This window comes from Ostrea edulis, chromosome 1 (genome assembly GCF_947568905.1).
Source record: "Ostrea edulis chromosome 1, xbOstEdul1.1, whole genome shotgun sequence".
Classification (NCBI taxonomy): Eukaryota; Metazoa; Mollusca; class Bivalvia; order Ostreida; family Ostreidae; genus Ostrea; species Ostrea edulis.
Genome location: NC_079164.1, coordinates 42,784,010 through 42,790,744, shown reverse-complemented (window position 1 = coordinate 42,790,744; position 6,735 = coordinate 42,784,010).

Genomic DNA, 6,735 nt, shown 5'->3' with positions numbered 1-6,735 from the left:
ATAGCCTCTCTCGATAGGCTGTGTAATATGTGTTAATATGCCAACATTATCGGCAGTTATTATGTGAGGCTCCGCCCCCTGCGTTACGCTCAACGTATTTATTCGTTTCATACACTTTCCTTCTTTATATTTATTTAGTCGAGATTTCAACACGATTTATGCTGGGATGTTTGTTTTATAAATAATAAAACAGGTATCGAATGCAGATTAAATATTTAATGACACAACAGGGTTTTAAATGCGAATTTTAACTTTCTCGCTCGTGTAAAATCTGTTTGAATTAAAAATTAGCCTCAATGTCTCTTCTTACGATTAAAAATATTTAAACTACGGGTTATAATCGACGGAAAACATCGATATCCTTGAAATTCCAAGTCATATCACTAAAGAAAAATTTTGATAAATTGATACGGGGGAATTAATGGCACATCTTCTCTTCTACTTGATTTCAGTTTTTGGAACGGGACTTCAATAATCAATGGCTAATAGATAATCACAGAACCTTGAGAATTTGGTAGGAAAGGCGCCTGGCTGCCATACCAAGGATTAGAGAGAAGCTCGCGCTGTCTGGCCTCTGAAACCGTGCGAGTTCCCGCATAATTCCAGGTCACATTAGCTCTAAAATGTCACAATTTACTTACCAAAAACGTATACTTAATAATCTTATTTTCTTTGATATATAAAAATGAATTTTTCCGTTTCAGACAAAACAAACTCCCAAACCCAACACCTCATAGCAATAACTTCTGTTTTTATTATAAAATAAATGTGAGAATACTGGGCCGTTGTGTTTTCAAATTTCTTTTTTTCCAAAGGAATAATATTATATAAATTCAAAGAAATATCTTTTTCTACATGGAGATAGTAAGCATCAACAATGTATTGATTCAATAATAAATAGTGAAACTCCACATATCAATTCTTCGCGGACTTATAAACATCAGCTCCATAGATTGAGGACAATACTATTATGGTTCGATACAATATAGCTTCTTCATCATACATGAAGCTTTCCTAAAATTTCTTCAGACTGCTGTATATTAAGAGAATAGTTCTTCAAACGTAATTCATACAGAGCGATATTCAAACATAATTTTATTATTTTATTGTGTAAACACACATTTGGAAACAATTAATTTTCACCACTACATACCAAGACCCATTTCTAAAACATATGAAAACAAATATCTGATATATCTATTCAGAAAGTCAACTTTAAAACCTCATCAAGAAACGACACAGATTTTGTAAATTTATAAATCATTCATCAAACGGCAACGTGAATAGTTGTTGTTTTTTACAGTTGCTACCAGACATGGGAATGTATTTTTAAAATGGTTAATGTAAATTTAGCTCAAATTATTAAAATATATTTTACCATTTCCTGTGTAATCTAAAGAAACAATTTATTTCATTTTCAGAAATTTCTCATGACTATGCTTTTATTGACTGTTTTGATAGCTTCAGCACTAAATTTCGGCGTGGTACTGAATATGAAAACTTCAAGGCATATGAATATTTCACTGCCGACAAGCCATGCAATATAATACCTGTACTTTATTGTAATTTTTATATTAATTGCATTAATTATTCAGAGTTTATTTTGATACTGAACAACTAAACATTAATCTGGTTCAATTCATAAATTGAATTCATTAACAATTTTTTTTAAAAGCATGCAAATGAGTTTAAACAAATTCAAAAATACATGTAATTGAGTTTATAACTGATAACGGTTTGAATTTAAAGAAGGTGTTAAATTCTAAAAACAATATTTTCACATTAATTTCCAAAACTATCCCTTTTGGCGTGACCAGCTTCTGAAAAAAAAATTATCTAATGAAAACAACACAACTAAAACACAACACGCAGACGGTCGACTGCCTGTTTTACTAAGAAGTCTGGTAGAGCTGTCGAGGGTCTGGACATTTTAGATAAGGCGGGCGACAGTTCTACTGGGTAAGCTGGCGATTTGGAACATTCAATTCTAGTCGGATGTATGAAAACCAATCAAGAAAATAAAAGATATAATCACCGGATAACCCACCTGAGTGTGAATGTAATTAATAAATATGTATTGCCCACAATATAGGTGTGATATTGTATTGTTTCCGGACTAAGCAGCCTAACAATCGCGGTCTAATTCGATTGAAAGGAATTGAGAAGGCGCCTTGCACCACCGCCTGAGTGGACCTAGGTTTTATATATGTTAAATACCGCGTAAGGACCAAGGAAATTCTGAATGGAAGCGCTATAATTTGACAAATACTTTCTGGAGGCCGTCAGTGTCAACATTGGCGAACACTTTTTCTTGCACAAGACCTTGTTAATAACCGGCCATGTTCTTCTGCTTTCCATTCATGTGTACTCGGTGATGAACTATTGGTTCAGTGAACACTTCCTGGCCACTTTGTGTGTTAGAGGCTGCATTTCTGCTATTACTGGATGACCGGAGACAGAAAAGTATTTGAAAGTCTTTGTTTGTATTGAATGACCGAGCACAGAAATTGTTTTGGACAATGATGTGAATTTTCTTGTTTTTTATTCCCTAATTGTACTGATTAACTCAAAGTAATCGAACTCCACCCACCCACTATCATGTTTACTGATCTCTCTCCTCAATTACCAATTAGTCAAAACTATTAATTAAAATAGAAATATTTAGTATCAATTGAATGATTAAAAAATGAAGTAGTTCTGCCGAGAAACACGATTAAATCATGGAAAAATACCATCCATCACGACTGAAGCTTGGCAGATGAGCATTATTTACGTGATACTTTCTCTTGTGAAATCTTTCTCAATTCATTGATAGACAAATTTATTTCAAATGAGGAAACAGATAGAAAAAAATCCTAGCCCTTCTTTTCTAAATATAAATGGTCATAACAAAACATAAGGTTTCTGGTGCCAATTTCATTGCAAGGAGATCAATATTACCTTGTCATGACAATAAGGTCGTCGGGATTTCTCTTTTTGGTGGTGGTGGTGGTAGTGGTGGGGGTGATGAAACGACAAAACGTGCATGAGAATGTCGGATTGGAAACAACCAAATTGAATTTACAATTCAATGATACATGTACTCACAGAACCTATATTTGTGGAATTTTCGTTAGTCGTAAAGTCCCGGATTTGTAACACGTGTGTTTTCCCAACCCAACGATAAGTCTAGTCTACATGGTCTATCTTACTCTACATGCAAACTGACCTACATATTTGCCTTTATTGTCCAAGTGTGTGTTAATAAAAGTTTGTGTATCTGCCTTATTGTAATGAGACAATTTCAAGTTAAGTAGTAACGAATGTATCGAAAAGATATTACATCACAAGAGAGTCAAATGCAAAGCTCCTGTATCATTCCATTGTTTGAGTGAAATAAACTGAACTGACAATGGGTTTTATGGAGGCGAGCGATGTAGAAGTACCCATGTACATTTTATCATATTCAAACGAAAGTCCGCCACTTATTAGGGGCAATATATATTATATATAGACCATCTCTTCAAATTTAAAGAAAATATTTTGAATTTAATAAAATCAGAACAAAATATCTAACATTGTCAAATTGTATACTGCATTTATATCTACTTAGCATATTTAAAAAATTTATGAAAATATAACATACGTGTATGTTGTATAAATAGATATACTTATAACAGGTAAGTATTTATACAACGAACGGATTAAAACATCATAGACCACGTGTTATACAGTAGAAAAGGTTTACCATAAGGTAACTATCCTCAAAGATCAAACGAATCAATGCTTATCGTAAAAGCGCGACAGATTTCCAGCTATTTGCAAATAAGTAACCAAATGAAGTAAATTTGAAGGATTTTGCATACCATATTTTACCATTAAAATAATGCAATTTGTAAAGAATAAAGGGAAAATATATCGATAAATGATTTCTACTCGAAACAACAGTATCAGGCTATGATTTCATTACCCAGAATAATGCTGCCATGGTGCTTTGATACGGTTATAAAATAGAAGGCTTTCCCCCCGAGCTTTCATGTACTGGTGATAAAACTTTATTGCAATATCATTTTTATTTCACACAAAGCGAGTAGGTAAGGGGATTGTTTACATGGTACGGGTGCAAAATCCAACAAAGATAAAGGCATTTGCGCGATTGATATTTTCACGACAGATTTTGTTGTAAAATTTTACCGATCCGGACTGAACTTTCGTTTGATTCTAGAGCTTCCGGAGAAACGTTTACTCCGGAACGGTTTTATCTTTTTATTTTACAGTCTCGCACAAAGAAAATGTTTACACAATAATTCAAAATCTTTGATGCGTTGTTTACACTACTAACAGGTGAGCATTTTCTCGAGAAGAAGTGTAATAGCGCTTGTTGCTCAACATTTGACAATAACGTTGCTGGTTTGACTTCCTGGGTGTTCCAATCAAGCGTTTCTGTTTAAAAAAACGAACTTCTAAAGAGAGATAAAATATTTGGATACTGCGAAAGAAAAGTACATCGATGGGATTCGTCTCAAGACGTAAAAACAACATAATTTATGTTTACAACGCAACCCATTGATTATCTGAAAGCTCAGCAACGAAATCAAATATATCTTCACTTTTTCCTTAGCAGTTTTTTTGTGTGTGTGTGGATACGGTGCTTGATACTTGTACACATGAGAATCGACGTACTTACATTGTCGTGGTGAACGCGTGTCATTTTCAGCACTATCTCTAAACATTATCTTTTCACCATTACTCTATTACATCTAAGCTGTATAATCTGTAGATTTGAGTCGCTAATCTTAACAATATCTCTGATAATGTGTATTTATGGCGAGCTTTAGTTTTAGCGCCACTAAGACAATATGTTTGAGTACTGATATTGACCACTCTGATTAGATGTTTTTACAAACAAATCTGCAAGACTTCCACAAAGGTCTGGGCAAGAGGATTAATATGTAAACATCGTCAGTACAAATTAGTTTTACGCGATAATTTTGAAACTTACACTACACTCGCCCCCTGCCCTAGAGAGCGTGATCTGATGGCGAGTTGATACTAGACTCATCTATTAATAATTAGACCGTCGGACGGGACTACTATCACCCCGATCAGACGGACTGACGACCAGGGAAAGTTTATGTAAGGGAATCAAAATATTGGTATATCATATCGTGAAAGTACGGCACCCTAGATAAGAGATGTTCATCGACACAAGCCCGCTGTCACTTTTAATTCTGTTAATTGCACAATCACCTCCAGTTTGGTTTTGTACAACGAAGAAACCCGATCTCGCTCGGAGAGTTGGGACTTCCTATCCGTCCATATTGGAGAGATGAAATTTCTAATTATCGCAAAAACGTGAGATGAAAACTTGTCGACTGAGCACTTAAATATATTTGTTGGCTGTTACATCATACGACAGGAAGCTGTCAACTGGGGCCTAACAATACCCCAGCTTTTCTCCTACACAATAATCTACACACTCAAAACAATTATTTCACATCACACATCTCATGCTAGACTCGTCGAGAATTGTTTTAAAGCATACCCCTTTTGTCAGATGCATCAGATAAACTGCAACGTATTTTTGAAGATGGACGTAACAACAAGCGGACTCCCAGCTTTTGTTAGTGGGTAGCGAAGCCCACAGTTTTTACTACAGAAGTTGAAGCGGGATAGGGCGTGTTGCACGGGCAGTCACCCATAGTCTAATGCTTACAATCACCTTTAGCATGCGGTGCTGTTTGATGCAATACTTAATCAAGACCCCTGAATACCTAATACGCAAAAAACACCCACCTCATAAGCAGGTTCAATTTAATGAAAGGGTATAAAAAGCACACGAGCCTGATTTCAAAACAGACAGCGCAGATAGCTTCATAAAAATGAAAAAAAGAAAGAAAAGAATTTAACATTGAAATTTGTATCCTTAGAATATACTAAGCGTAAGTGACATTTCTTTCAAATTATAAATGTTCGTTAATTATTTTTCTATGAAACCACGTGCGACATACCTAAACTCTCCGCGAGCGACAAACAGTCCGCCATATTTGTATTTTTTGTTGTCCAAGCATTTCTGAATTGTTTACTTGCATGGGATGTATGTTTTTAATTGGAATAGTTTTCAATGAAATCATAAAGGTTGGTAGTTTATTTTTGGTGCATAGAATTTAGTTTTGATAATTGTTTCCTTAAAATGTTTTGAGGTTGATGCAATTCCAGATAATAAACCATTTTTAAAAGAAAGGACGACTTCAATTAATTTTGCAGACCTGATTAATTACATGAAATAAACATCCTGTACGACACAAATTATATTGTGTATCTTTATCTAAGTGGTTGGTTCAGGATTGTCCAGCACTTTCTAAGTTTTGACTAACATTTCATTAAAAGTGGGAAAACACAGCGACGCCATTTTGCCAATTAAACAAGTGCTCGTTGGAGCCAAGTGTTTCACAAAATTGTCAAACAGTTTTCGTAAATTTGATCATGAAATCTTAATTCTGGTTTTCTTAAATCGAATGTAATCATCTTCACAGCATAAAACAATAATTTCAAAATACATAGCAATTACATGGTGAGTTTTTCACGCTTAATATCAAGCAGAAAAGTTGTGACGTATTATTTAGATAGCTATCTCAAGACTTTCGTTTGAAAAATGGCACGGTTTCTAGACTTGTAGTCTACGATGCTGTATAGAACTGACCAAACGTAATCCGCAATTTCACAGGGATAAATATGAGTTGACCACGAACAATG